Source organism: Syngnathus typhle, linkage group LG4 (assembly GCF_033458585.1).
Source record: "Syngnathus typhle isolate RoL2023-S1 ecotype Sweden linkage group LG4, RoL_Styp_1.0, whole genome shotgun sequence".
In the NCBI taxonomy this organism is placed as follows: Eukaryota; Metazoa; Chordata; class Actinopteri; order Syngnathiformes; family Syngnathidae; genus Syngnathus; species Syngnathus typhle.
In genome coordinates this window covers 7,123,343-7,138,744 of record NC_083741.1, presented here as the reverse complement: position 1 = coordinate 7,138,744, position 15,402 = coordinate 7,123,343, and the positions used below count along the sequence as shown (strand labels likewise).

Genomic DNA, 15,402 nt, shown 5'->3' with positions numbered 1-15,402 from the left:
TTGCTTTTGACAAGAGTTGCAAAGAACAGACGAAGAACAGTCCTTGACCCGGCATTTGCGTTTGGCGGTCGTCGATGTGGTTCCGAGACCTGCGTCTTGTGGTTTGTCATTTGTAACGTTTGGCTGTTGTGATCCTCCCAAACAGACATAAGTGATTTGTGCTTTTGTTGTCTGTTGTAATTGGTTACTGGGAGGACTGCTGGAGCTTGCTCCTACGGTGTCTCACCTGTGCCTTCCTGCCTTCCATTGTCTCCACTTAGGCTGGACTGGGGAGGGGGGAGTGTGGTATTGTGGTGTGAAAAGGGTGTAGGAGCCGGCTCCTGTGGTGATTGATATTGTAATTTGATTGTGGGGGGGACTGATGTAGGTGTGGGGCTCTGGACTCTGCGGGTAGCTGTTTGCTGGGTTGGCGGGGGATGGGGGACGACGGCGTTGGTTTGTCCCAGTACTGGCCAGGCTGGAATAAATCAGTATGAAAATGCCGGGCCCCCCCCCTCTTGCTTCCCTTGCTGTGGCTGCGCGCGGAGTAGGGTCGTACCCACTCCAGGGGTGTGCTGAGTGCGTGGTGGCAAGTGATATTGAAGCAGGGTGATGCCTAGGGAAGGTGTGACAATAGTTGCACGAAGGATAAAAGGCACTGAGGAAAGAAAAAAGAAAAAGAAAAAGTATAACCAACACGTCAAAATAGAGGATGACGTCTGCGCAGCGTTGTTTTTTGGTGTTGTTTGTGAGCTGTGTCTCTGCTGTTTTTGTGTTGTCTGTGTGTTGTGTTATGTGTTAAAAGGATGAAATTCGTTAATATAGGTGCACTAAAGAATTTATTTATCTGTAGTCTATCTGATTTGCACCGCAAGACAAAACCGAATTTGTTAAGATAGGAAGGAAAAATAGAAAAGCGAGCAATTTGTTTATGGGCAGAAACTGGTCCACGCTCCTTTAATGCCTAGCTTTGATTAAACAAAATTTGAGAGATGGTAAGAACTTGCTTTCTGGGATTGAATGATGTACAATTATGAAATACCGACATTTCAAAGCTAAATTTAAAATTTGAGAATGAGAGAGCGATTGAGTTAGTTAAAGTTATGAAACTACAACAGTTAACTATTATATTATTTTACCAGCAGTTATTTTGTTTATTTTTTTTTTTTTTTTTTATTCGATTGGTGGATTGGGTTGTTACGTTGAGAAAGGAAAGGAAACGATACAAATGGGCAGCTGTATTGAGCCATGGGGTTGTCACGTGCCGTTGACACCTGGCTCAACAGGGGGGATGGAAGGGCAGTTCAGTCAGCTTTATACAACATATGAATTTGATTCATATTCAAAAGTTTATAAAAAAAAAAAATTGTAGAGCTTGTTTAACATGTGCTTACAGTCCACAGGGTTATAATGCCTGGTCATAATAGATGCATTCTAAAAATTGATTGAATTGGCTTCAAAATAAACACTGAAGGCCTTAACGGTGGCAAAAACGTTATGTAAAGAAATAATAGTTTGTCAACAACTGCTGTAGATGTTAAAGAATGGAATCAATAGCTCGAAAATGAATGTGGATAGTTTTTTTACTGATTGTGAAATGTGCGACAGAGTGTTCTATATAATATCCGTTGAATGGAAGAAAAAGAAAAGAAACCATTGCTTTTAGAGAATGTAGTCAACCAAAATTATATATGTACCGACATGCCAAGATCTGGGAAAAAGCTGGAAAAAACAAAAACATAATATCTTTAAATTTGAGAGGTGACGATGATCTGACTGAAATTGATGCAATTAAAGTCCCCAGAGGAGTTCCTGATTAATAAGAATTAATTGACCAAATTGAAGCGGGATGGGAGTCCTCCATTTGCTGCTGGTGGACGATGAACAAGAACGTTGACAGGATAAATTACATCCATTGCAACATGCAGAAATTGGGCAAACGGACACAAGCGGGACTTGAGGCAGTGCACGAACAGATAGCCATGCCTTCCCTAATGTCAATCCAGAACCGCAATGCTCTTGTTATGTTGTTGTCTGGGAAAGGAAGGGTCTGCGCAATGTTCAGGGAACAATGCTGCACCTTCATCCAGAATGACACCGCCCCTGATGGGAGCCTGACGAAGGTGATTGCAAACTTGCGATCTCTCAACACGAAGATGAAAGAGCACAAGTGGATGACTGCTTTTGGGAAGTATAAAGCCCTTGTGTCCTCAATTACTGCTATACTCACTTTGTGTGGATGTTGTTGTATTCCATGTCTCCGTGCTCTTTTTAATCGTCTTATCACTACAGCAATCTCGCCCATGGACGACGAGATGGCCCGGGTATGCCTAATGTCTGAACGGCAGCATGTTGATGATAACGGTGATGATAATGCAATTTTTGCACTTGAGTTTACAGACTTTTTCCCAGATCTGTGTGTTTCCGAATGATGATGTTGCAACATTTATCCTTTTTTGGTGTAAACTTATTTGTGCGCATACTTGTGATCCGACAACTGAAAATCAAGAGAAGTGGTTGTTTTTGGTAATGTAAAAATTTAGCAAATGTGTGATAAACAGGAGGGAAATGTTGGAATAATTTAAGTGAAGCCTTGGCCTGCCAGACCTGTAGGCCTTGTCTTTACGAGTTTATGGCTTTCCTTTTATCTACGTTCTTCCTCTTTAGTGACAGGGATGTCTTTTGATCCCTGTGAGAGGCCTTCACTAACAATGAGCAGAGCTTATTTGTGTAGGCGAAATGTTCTTGTTTGGTTGAATGAAACTCCATTCCTTTTAGTTAACTGTAGGTTTGGTTCGTAGATCAGAACTGTTTTTTTTGTTAAGTGTTAAACACAGTTTGAGGTAGTTGCGTACAAGTTATCCTATATTTACTCAATGTTTGTTTAAGGAACTGCATACCAGTTACCTTACATTTATTTAACATTTGTTTTAGTGTTTAGGACAAGTTACTTATTGTTATTGAGTGTTAATTTGCTAAGTAGATAAAGTCTAGCAAAGGTCTAGTTGCATTGTTCCACAGGAAAGCGGCAATTGAAGTTATCTGATCTCACTCGCGGACTACTCGGCCAACAACTGGAGAAGAACAGATGGACAAACTCTGCGGGGGTCACGGGCCGACAATGAAGTGCTAGTTCACACCACACTACATTCCTTAGCTAATCAACGTTGCTACAGACACAATCTTCCCTCCCTTTGGTGTAGCAACGCCTCTGTAACCAGGGCAACCAAAACAGTGATGAGAGGAGCAGAAGAAACATCTCAAATGACTAATGCAAAGGTTGCAGAAAAGGTGCTGTTTTTTGTTGTTTTCCGGACGTGGTGCTGTCCTTTCGGTGGCGGATCCAGGTCCAGATCACCCCAACGTTCTGGCTGAAGGTCCCAAGAAGGAGGGGGACGGAGCCTGCGTCGACTGGACCCTATAAATCTGTGGAGCGCATCTCACATGCCGTCAAACAGCTTGCCGGCAAAGGAGGATCGTGGTATCATCTGTCCCAGTGCGCCCCAGTGAAGGGTTCCTGCAAGGAACCAGACCAGCCATCGACAGTCCCCGCCCCAGTTCATACAGAGGCAGAATAATCCTCTTCCCCCTTGGTGGCCAGGTAGTCCACCCTGAGCCACTGAAGACAACGACCACGCAGCAGACATTCCCAAGTTCTCCCCGGACGGAGCAGATCTGCGAAGGGGGTGAGAATCTGGCTCACCCACCACCAGTGGGCGTGCCAAGCCCCCAACGACTGAACGATCGCGAGCAATTTTTATCTTGATTGATAACATTCTGGTCGCCTAAGGCAGAGGGACCGTGTAACTCTTTTCCTGCATTTAATCTGGCCGCAGTTTTTTTAAATTACACACACAATTTGAACTGGAGAATTGAGGAAAAACCTCATCTTCACTGGAAGTTATTGCTTTCATTGTATTTTCTTACTTATGTTTGATTGATCGAGGTTGACATAATCATATGATAAAACAGGAGGGATATGTTAGGGTTTGGAGAATATCTTCATCGTATGATTATGTTGGAATGTAACGTGTAATAATTTAACTAGTTTGTCCTGTCTAGACAAAATTAGTTTACCAAAGTGCTAAGATCTTTTCAACTTATTGACTAGCTGCAGAGGAAGCAATCAAAGTTGCTTTGTTTACAGAACGTCGTAAAAGGTCCCCTGCTATGCTTTGATCAGAAGGGGACCGTCTTCACCTTATCCTGTGTGTTCCCACACCCCCACTTTCAACCCCACTCTGTTTCTCTCAATAAATAAGCACCTGACGAGGCCTGAGTCAGACTTCATTCGACCATCGCTGTAAGCACAGCGACGAGTGAACTCTCCGCCTGCAGGTGTCTAAAATGACTTGCTTGACTCCAGTGTGGTCCTTGCAAAATAAGTTAGAGTGAGCACCACCCTAACACATTTTACATAAAGGAAGGAAAGAAAGAAATGAAAAGATACGGACTGTTACTCACCTGCATGTGTTCACGAGCTGTTCACATTGAAGTCTTAGATGATCTCAGTACAGATTGTTTCATCAATTCTCTACGCTGCTTCATAGTAATACGTGGCGATGTAAGTCAACTGCACTGTGATCAAGGCACTAGTTTTGTGGGTAAAAAATGAGTTTCAGAACCTCATGGAAACAAGTAAACAAAAGCTCAAAGACTTAGGTTGCAAATTTGTTCTCAACCCACCTGCTTCAAGTCACATGGGAGGAGTCTGGGAGAGACAAATAAGGACAATAAGAAATGTTTTGAAGTCCATTTTGGATCAAACTGCTCAAAGGCTTGACACCTCATCCTTGAGAACCTTTATGTATGAAGCCATGGCAATTGTTAATAGCAGACCACTGAGTGCAGAATGTATCAACGACCCTGTGGAACCTGAACCACTGACACCTAACCACATACTGACAATGAAATCTACAATAATTTCACCCCCTCCTGGAGAATTTGTCAAAGAAGATCTCTAGCTGCAGAAAAGATGGAAAAGAGTTCAATATTTGCCCAACATTTTCTGGACCAGGTGGAGGAAGGAATACCTGTTGAACCTACAACAGAGAAGAAAGTGGAACAAGACTCGAAGAGACATGAAAATAAATGACATTGTATTACTACAAGATGATTGTCTACCAAGAAACCAATGGAAACTAGCCAAAGTGGTGGAAGTGTTTCCAGGAGCTGACAACAAAGTTAGGAAGGTCAAACTTCTTGTTAGTGACACCACACACGATAATAACAAAACACATACAACTAAATCATTTTTGGAAAGACCAATACACAAGACTATACTTTTACTTGAAGCTAAGGACTAATAAGACACAGCACATATTTGACATTTCCACATGGTTTAATCAGTTTATTTTGTGTTAATTGTTAAAGAATCACACAGAGTGTGATGGTGGGAGTGTAAATGATGTAAGTTTGTGCATGAAGCGTTCGCTGATTCCAGTGAATGGCGCTCTTGCGATCGATGTAGGTTTACACCAGTGCTTCTCAAATAGTGGGGCGCGCCCCCCTTGGGGGGCGCAGTGCTATTCCTGGGGGGGCGCGTGTGACCCTGGGGAACAGGCTTTTTTTTTGGCAGTACTAGAATAAAGTGTAATTGCGCGTTTACTACAGCAGGGGGCAGTGGCGCTCTCATTGTTACTTCTGTCACGTTTGCGACAGTGCAACATTTTACGACTTACAAGACAAGTTAGGATAGTCACGGTGGGGAGGGGGGGCGCGAATAGTTTTCTTCTTGCTAGGGGGGGGCGTAACAGAAAATAATTGAGAAGCACTGGTTTACACTAATTATTTTGAGTTATTTTGTTTGTACATTGTTTAAGTTGTGTACATTGTTTATGGCACTATTATCTCCATATTAGTAAATATATTCTATTTTTTGTAGAGAATTAGTCTAAAATTTGGGGTTCTACGTCACGTGAGTTTTGGCTCGAACTTCCGGTTCCCGTCCTGTAGCGATCAGTATAAGTGTATGGCGGACTCCGACGCTGGTGTTTAAATCCATATAAAGACTCATCTTTCAAGAAGATTAACCCCAGCCCTAGCCACAAGCAGGCAAAGTGGTGTGTTCGTTCCTCTTTATTCGTGTGTAATGTGTTTATTTGTGTAATATGTATGTATGTACGAACTAATGGTTTCGTTGTTTCTATTTCTGTTAGTTCTACGGTGATATTTTTGGCGAAGATCAATAAAATCATCTGTAAAAGGAACTCTAGTCTTCCCTTCGTGACTGAGGCTGGCATACCCACTATCGGAGCCAACCCACCACCAGGTGGTGATCAGTTGACAGCTCCGGACCTCTCTTCACCCGAGTGTCCAAAACATGCGGCCGCAAATCCGATGACACGACTACAAAATCAATCTTCGAACTGCGGCCTAGGGTGTCTTGGTGCCAAGTGCACACAGGGACACCCTTATGTTTGAACATGGTGTTCAGTATGGACAATCCGTGTCGAGCACAGAAGTGTCTAGTAGGGTCACCCATGGCAAAAGGGTCCTAGGTGAGGGGCCAGATAAAGCCCGGCTCACAAAAACCCCTAATGATAAGAAACAAAATTGGATTTGGTTTTCCCTCGCCTGGACGCGGATCACCGGGGCCCCCCTCAATCCGTATTTGAGACTCACAATGGCTTGATCCTTCAAAAATCTCTTCAGAAACATTTTACAGTGAACTCAATCTTAAAAACATAATATATTTATACAATTTTTATATTTTAACCCATTATATAATATATGAAACTCAACTTTAAAATGGGAGCTTAAGATCAGGGGATGCTTTGAGAATAATTGTCAATTTGTTTTGTATGTGTGAAGCCCTTTGAGACTGCTTGTGATTTAGGGCTATATAAATAAACTTGACTTGACTTAATTGTTAGATCAGGGACTAGTTGTTTTTTAAACCATAGCATATGATAGCATCCAGGTTAGTGCTGCCCGACTGAGCTTTGATCATAAACTAATGAAGCCTGGAACCGAATGCTTGTTTGCCGATTGGAGGACATCATGAGTAAATTGTGTTGCGCAGCAGAAGCGTGCTGGGCCCATAACCCAGAGGTCGATGGATCGAAACCATCCTCTGCTATTTGGACCTTAGTGAATTTGCAAACATTCTCTTAAGTCATACTTTTGAGAAGAAGTGCTGTGGGGATCATATTTTCCACACGTTGGCTGTGCTGCGTGGAGGTTGATCCATCCTCAATGCATACAGATTGCGAGGCATGTATGTGACTTCTTTCACCATTCTCAGTCCAAATACACAATGTCCTTACCTATTACAGTGATCCCTCGCTACTTCGCATTTCGTTTATCGCGGGTTCACTATATCGCGGAGTTTTTTTTGATTGATTGATTGAATATTTATTGATCCCCAGGGGTGGGGAAATTCAGGCCCCAGCAGTATTCATACCACAGAGTGGGTATACAAAAGACACACAGATGGCATGAGCGCAACTCAATAGGCTCTCATAAGGCTGCCACACAACGGCGCCACAAAGAAAGCCAGAAAGTGCTCAAGATAAAAGCCATCAAAGCGAAACAAAGCTAAAAGACAAAGGAAAAAAAATAACTGTGGCCAACCAGCACCCCTCAATACAAGAGAACACCCCAAAACACACAAAATAGCCTCCACGGGGTCCATAGACAGGTGTAACGGCAGTCCAGTTCAACGGCGCCCAATGGACCGTGGTCGTGAATCGGTGAAAAACATCACAAAGCAGGCAAACGTGTGAGCAGCGTCCTGGGCACCCAGTCGGATACACGTGCAGATGGTCACCACGGGGCTAGCATGGCGAAAGTCGTTGGTTCCGACGAGCACGAGGGAGCGGAGTCCCCACAGGGGTTGCGGTTGCAAGGCCAAGGCGAGGGACCCGGTCATCACTGGCCGGATAGCCTGGCTAGCACCCTCCTCTCGCCCACCTCCTCATTCCAAATTAATTGAGTTCCAAATTAAAATATCATTTAAAAGACCTTCTGCAGTTTCTACATCTGTTAAGATAAGATAAGAGGAACTTTATTAATCTCACGTGTGAGAAACTGCATGTAACAACAGCTCGATTTACAGGAAGGTCCAAGTTGGGGGATAAAGGTGCAAAAAGAGACTTCTGGACCGTAGTCCTCCTTTCATAAAAAATAGAATACAATATAAAAAGAAAAATATGGAAAAATAACAGCAATTGTAGTAAAACTAAAAATATAAGCTATGAATATTTGCAAAAAGAAGATAAAATAGTGGTAAAGTGTCGTAAAGTGTATGAAGAGTATGAAGTTTAGTAATGCTAATAACAAAAAGAAATAGTGCACGGGTTATCGAAGTGAAATAGATCCATGCATTGTGTGGCAGATGATATTGCACATCGGGCTTAAATTGCACATTGGGGTTAAGAATTGCACGTTACGGGGAAAAGTATTGCACAGAAGGATGTGTTTACAGGTTGTCATTGTACAGCCTAATTGTGGTGGGGATGAAGGAGCTGCGGTAGCGTTCCTTCATACACGGGGGGAGTCTGAGTCTCTGACTGAAGGGGCTGCTCAAGTTCTCCAAGGTCAGATGCAGTGGGTGAGAGGGGTTGTTCCTGATGGATGCTAGCCTGGCTAGCACCCTCCTCTCGCCCACCTCCTCAACAGTGTCAAGAGGGCAGCCCACCACAGAGCTCGCCCTCTTAACCAGTTTGTTGAGCCTCTTCCTATCCCTCTCTGTGCTGCTCGGAGCACAACAGACCACAGCGTAGAGGATAGCAGAGGCTACCACTTCTGAGTCCTGATACTTTACACAGCTGCACTGACAGGAGTTGGGCAAGAAGAAAACTCCTGAATTGATGCATAAGTGGCAGTGGTGGGATTTGAATCCACGCCTCATGAGAGACTGGAGCCTTAATCCAGCGCCTTAGACCGCTCGGCCACACTACCGACCTTCTGCAGTTTCTCCATTTGTTGATCATTCTATTAAGACGTGAAATTGGAGGATACCTAGTTGGTTTCTTCACCAGAATCCAGGTTAGTGCTGGCCGACGGAGCTTTGTTCATAATGTAATGAAGCCTGTACACAACAGATGCGAAAAAATATGAGTGACAATCAGAAGATTAAAACTTTGAAATCGGAAGACACATAGCTAGTTTCCCCACACAGCACCCAAATTAGTGCTGTCCTACACCGCCTTGTTGATAATGTAACAAAGAAGAAACATTCCATCCTCAACAACGAACAGGCTGGACATACTAAGCCAACTCCTACATTCGGAAACGGCTCGGTTTACCGAAAGGCTTCTCTGAAACGGGCTTGTTCGAGGCAACCGCGCTGCAGCTGCCGATCCAGTCCATAATCTTGAGCTACAAGCAGGAGAAGGTCAGGTTCGTTCTTGAGTTAAAATAATCCTCAGATCGTACTGTGAGAATTGCACTTGTGGTGCTATCGGCAGGCTTCAACATCAGGAAATAATTGGCAAGGTGCAAGAAAGGAGAGTGGGGCTTGGCTGGGAAGAGCCTCCACGACTCTGGTCCAAGGCCACAAAGAGGGAACGAAAAGCTTGGTTGTGGAAGAGGTTTCAAGATCAAAGCAGGAGCAGTCCACCATCAAGGCCGTGTCACAGGGTCGCCAAAGGAGATGGACCACTTGGGAAGGGGAGACCTCTCAGCTGGGCTTACCTGTGGAAGATGCCGCAAGCCAGACAGCTTTCTGATCAGGTCAACTTATCCACAGAAAGCTCCGCCAGTGATTTGACAAGGAAGGGAGCTGTCCCTCTTGCAGCGCACCAAACGCAAGCCTACAGCACCTACTGTCAGGCTGCAAAAGAGCACTGACACAGGCACGCTATAGACGGCGCCAGTCCTGACGAAGCTGGCCGAAGTTCTCGAGACCAGCAGAAAAGAGTTCCAACAACCAGTCTGCAGCCAAACAGCTCCCTGTTAGGTTTGTGAGGAAAGGGGAGAGAAGCGGAGACACCAGCCCTCTTGTTCCAGTTTCAGGCAAGGGACTGGAACATGAGGGCTGGTGTCTCCGCTGCACAGCTGAACTTTCCCCATGAAATCGCCACCACTCCACGTCAATTACGTTTCACATGGAATATGTCTCCTCATGAGAGACTGAAGGCTTAATTCAGTGCTTTACTGCTCTGCCACACTACCTACCTAGAATCCTCAACTTCAATTTAAAATGCAGAAGCCATAGTCAAGGATCAGGAACAACACTTTTTTTCAATCTTTGTTGAACTTAAGTGTCGGTCGTTGCCTGTACAGATAGACTTCTCACCTCATGGTGTTCAGTATGGACAATCCGTGTCGAGCACAGAAGTGTCTAGTAGGGTCACCCATGGCAAATGGGTCCTAGGTGAGGGGCCAGATAAAGCACGGCTCACAAAAACTCCTAATGATAAGAAACAAAATTGGATTTGGTTTTCCCTCGCCTGGACGCGGATCACCGGGGCCCCCCTCAATCCGTATTTGAGACTCACAATGGCTTGATCCTTCAAAAATCTCTTCAGAAACATTTTACAGTGAACTCAATCTTAAAAACATAATATATTTATACAATTTTTATATTTTAACCCATTATATATTATATTAGACTCAACTTTAAAATGGGAGCTTAAGATCAGGGGATGCTTTGAGAATAATTGTCAATTTGTTTTGTATGTGTGAAGCCCTTTGAGACTGCTTGTGATTTAGGGCTATATAAATAAACTTGACTTGACTTAATTGTTAGATCAGGGACTAGTTGTTTTTTAAACCATAGCATATGATAGCATCCAGGTTAGTGCTGCCCGACTGAGCTTTGATCATAAACTAATGAAGCCTGGAACCGAATGCTTGTTTGCCAATTGGAGGACATCATGAGTAACCAGTGTTATGCAGCAGAGTGGCGCAGCGGAAGCGTGCTGGGCTCATAACCCAGAGGTCGATGGATCGAAACCATCCTCTGCTATTTGGACCTTAGTGAAGTTTGCAAAGCTTTGGACATTCTCTTAAGTCATACTTTTGAGAAGAAGTGCCGTGGGGATAATATTTTCCACACGTTGGCTGTGCTGCGTGGAGGTTGATCCATCCTCAATGCATACAGATTGCGAGGCATGTATGTGACTTCTTTCACCATTCTCAGTCCAAATACACAATGTCCTTACCTATTACAGTGATCCCTCGCTACTTCGCATTTCGTTTATCGCGGGTTCACTATATCGCGGAGTTTTTTTTCCAAATTAAAAAATAATTTAAAAGACCTTCTGCAGTTTCTACATCTGTGTCAGGTTTATTTCGCTGACTGAATAACTATTAAGAAGAGCAACAGCAAACAAACCACAAGTGAGACAGTATATTAAGTCTTTTCTCGCGAGGAGTGCAGTACAGATAGCTTAATACAATCTCTACACACACTGAATATCTGTAGGCACTCCCGCTCTTTTTATTTGGATTTGCCCTACCCACAGTGTGAGACATAAGCCACTAAAAGGGGAGGAGGAAAGCATGTGGGCTTTGTCTCGTAAGCAAAAATCACTAGGTGTTTACATACTGATAAGAACATCTGGGAAGAGTTTGAGTGGACTGGATACAGAAGAAAAAACCTTTGACCTCTAGTTAAAACATAGCAAGGGAAGTTTTACGACATTGTGTAGGATGCAACAAGCTAAGTTATTTATTACTGGTTATATACATTCCAACCTAATCCTACGATCAAGATAGTTGCGAAACCCTGACTTTAATGGTCACTTGGAGGTTCATCTGGGGTGCAGGACAGCAATGAGGCATGTTGTCTAACAAAGTGGTCTTTGTTAGAAAGGAACTGTCCTTCTGTGGTACATCATAAAAACAGCAAGGCCAAACAGCAAGCATATATTGCAGTAATATTGCGGTAAGGCATTGATTAGAAAACGCATGATAACATATATATACATTTTTCTAACAATCTGTTAAAATAAGATAAGAGGAACTTTATTAATCTCACGTGTGAGAAACTGCATGTAACAACAGCTCGATTCACAGGAAGGTACAAGTTGGGGGATAAAGGTGCAAAAAGAGACTTCTGGACCGTAGTCCTCCTTTCATAAAAAAATAGAATACAATATAAAAAGAAAAATATGGAAAAATAACAGCAATTGTAGTAAAACTAAAAATATAAGCTATGAATATTTGCAAAAAGAAGATAAAATAGTGGTAAAGTGTCGTAAAGTGTATGAAGAGTATGAAGTTTAGTAATGCTAATAACAAAAATAAATAGTGCACGGGTTATCGAAGTGAAATAGATCCATGCATTGTGTGGCAGAGGATATTGCACATCGGGCTTAAATTGCACATTGGGGTTAAGAATTGCACGTTACGGGGAAAAGTATTGCACAGAAGGATGTGTTTACAGGTTGTCATTGTACAGCCTAATTGTGGTGGGGATGAAGGAGCTGCGGTAGCGTTCCTTCTTACACGGGGGGAGTCTGAGTCTCTGACTGAAGGGGCTGCTCAAGTTCTCCAAGGTCAGATGCAGTGGGTGAGAGGGGTTGTTCCTGATGGATGCTAGCCTGGCTAGCACCCTCCTCTCGCCCACCTCCTCAACAGTGTCAAGAGGGCAGCCCACCACAGAGCTCGCCCTCGTAACCAGTTTGTTGAGCCTCTTCCTATCCCTCTCTGTGCTGCTCGGAGCACAACAGACCACAGCGTAGAGGATAGCAGAGGCTACCACTTCTGAGTCCTGATACTTTACACAGCTGCACTGACAGGAGTTGGGCAAGAAGAAAACACCTGAATTGATGCATAAGTGGCAGTGGTGGGATTTGAACCCACGCCTCATGAGAGACTGGAGCCTTAATCCAGCGCCTTAGACCGCTCGGCCACACTACCGACCTTCTGCAGTTTCTCCATCTGTTGATCATTCTATTAAGACGTGAAATTGGAGGATAGTTGGTTTCTTCACCAGCATCCAGGTTAGTGCTGGCCGACGGAGCTTTGTTCATAATGTAATGAAGCCTGTACACAACAGATGCGAAACAATATGAGTGACCTCAGCAACCGCCGAAGCCGCGTTCCGTTTGGCCATCCCGTACCTGTCGGCTGCCTCTGGAGTCCCACAGGCCAAAATGGCCCGATAGGACTCCTTCTTCAGCTTGACGTCATCCCCTACCACCTGTGTCCCCCAGCGGGTTCGGGGGTTGCCGCCACGACAGGCACTGACCACCTCACGGCCACAGCTCTGGTCGGCTGCCTCAACAATGGAGGCACGGAACATGGTCCACTCGAACTCAATGACCCCCGCCTCCACCGGGACGTGGGAAAAGCTCTGCCGGAGGTGGGAGTTGAAGCTCTTCCTGACAGGGGATTCTGCCAGACATTCCCAGCAGACCCTCACAGTACATTTGGGTCTGCTAGGTCGGACCGGCATCTTCCCCCACTGTAAATGATGTAAGTTTGTGCATGAAGCGTTCGCTGATTCCAGTGGATGGCGCTCTTGCGATCGATGTAGGTTTACACTAATTATTTTGATTTATTTTGTTTGTACATTGTTTAAGTTGTGTACATTGTTTATGGCACTATTATCTCCATATTAGTAAATATATTCTATTTTTTGTAGAGAATTAGTCTAAAATTTGGTGAGTTTTGGCTCGAACTTCCGATTCCCGTCCTGTAGCGATCAGTATAAGTGTATGGCGGACTCCGACGCTTGCGTTTAAATCCATATAAAGACTCATGTTTCAAGAAGATTAACCCCGGCCCTAGCCACAAGCAGGCAAAGTGGTGTGTTCGTTACTCTTTATTCGTGTGTAATGTGTTTATTTGCGTAATATGTATGTATGTACGAACTAATGGTTTTGTTGTTTCTATTTCTGTTAGTTCTACGGTGATATCAAGTCAAGTCAAGTTTATTTGTATAGCCCTAAATCACAAGCAGTCTCAAAGGGCTTCACATAGACAGAAATTGACAATTATTCTCAAAGCATCCCCTGATCTTAAGCTCCCAAAAGGGCAAGGAAAAACTTAAAAACCCCTACCAGGGGAAAATGAGAAACCTTGAGAAGGGACCACAGATGGAAGGATCCCCCTTTCAGGATCACCAGGTTGAAATGGATGCAGAGAGGGCACAAATGATACAACATGAAAATCAATTAAATAAAAAGTGGATGTCTATGTCATAGCAGAGGGCTGCCGAAGGAGCCCTCAATTGTCCTGGCAGTGTCTTCGAGGAGGTTGAGCTGCAGTTCCCCCATCCTGAATTGGCCCACGAGAATCCAGATAGCCGCTGTCAGCATGGGTGCCACCTAACCACCTCCCCGGCCGGGGAGGGGGGAGGGAGGGGGTGGAGAGGGAGAGAAAACAAACTCCAGCCGAATCGGCCACTACAGGTTAGTTAAAGGCCATGTCATAGAAATGTGTCTTTAAACGTGTCTTAAATGTTTCTACTGAGGTAGCAGTCCTAATATCCATTGGTAGGGCATTCCAAAGCTCTGGAGCCCGAATAGAAAATGCTCTAGAGCCTGCAGACATTTTCTTGGCCCTCGGTGTCGCTAAAAGGGTAGCGTTTTGCGAACGAAGGTTACGAGACGGAACATAAGGAACAACTAGGTCGACGAGATATGAAGGCGCTAAGCCATGCAGCGATTTATAGGTTAGTAGAAGAACCTTGAAGTCACATCTTAAATGGACCGGGAGCCAATGTAAGTTGGCTAGTATTGGGGTAATGTGATCAAATTTTCTTGTCCGAGAAAGCAGCCTTGCAGCAGCATTTTGTACTAACTGTAGACTTTTGATGCGGGACTTAGGAAGACCCGAAAATAGTACATTACAGTAGTCCAGGCGCGACGTGACGAACGCATGTACAATAGTTTCCGCATCACCAGTCGAGAGGATCGGACGAATCTTTGCAATATTACGAAGGTGAAAAAACGCAATTCTGGTTATATTCTTAATGTGCTTTTGAAAGGAGAGAGTTTGGTCAAATATTACCCCGAGATTAGTTACAGTATCGCTTTGAGTAATAGTACGGTTATCTATAGTTATAGCGGTTTCCTTGAATAAGTGTTGATAACGAGTTGGACCAATTATCAACATCTCAGTTTTATCTGGGTTAAGACGAAGGAAGTTGAGAGACATCCATTGCTTGATCTCCGCAAGGCACTTCTCAAGATTACAACAATCCCGCGGATCTGTCATCGATAACGGCATATATAATTGGGTGTCATCCGCATAGCATTGAAAACTAATATTATATTTACGTATTATGCCCCCAAGCGGAATCATATAAATATTAAAAAGAATTGGTCCGAGAACCGATCCCTGTGGGACACCACATGTAACATTATAGAGCTCGGAGGACGCATTGCCATGGACCACTCGGTGCGTCCTGTTTGATAGATAGGAATGGAACCAGCCTAGTGCTGACCCTGAAATACCAACACAACTTTTAAGACGCCCTAATAAAATATCGAAGTCTACAGTGTCGAAGGCAGCACTAAGATC

General features: G+C 44.0%; 2 non-coding genes across 2 annotated transcripts; one reads left to right on the top strand and one right to left on the bottom strand.

Annotated features, from left to right (window-relative positions):
* Positions 1 to 10,822: 10,822 nt before the first annotated feature.
* On the top strand, positions 10,823 to 10,894 carry trnam-cau (transfer RNA methionine (anticodon CAU)). The gene has a single exon. It is a non-coding gene; the product is annotated as a tRNA-Met (tRNA).
* Positions 10,895 to 12,710: 1,816 nt separating this feature from the next.
* trnal-aag (transfer RNA leucine (anticodon AAG)) lies at positions 12,711 to 12,792 on the bottom strand. The gene has a single exon. It is a non-coding gene; the product is annotated as a tRNA-Leu (tRNA).
* Between the last annotated feature and the right edge of the window lie 2,610 nt (positions 12,793 to 15,402).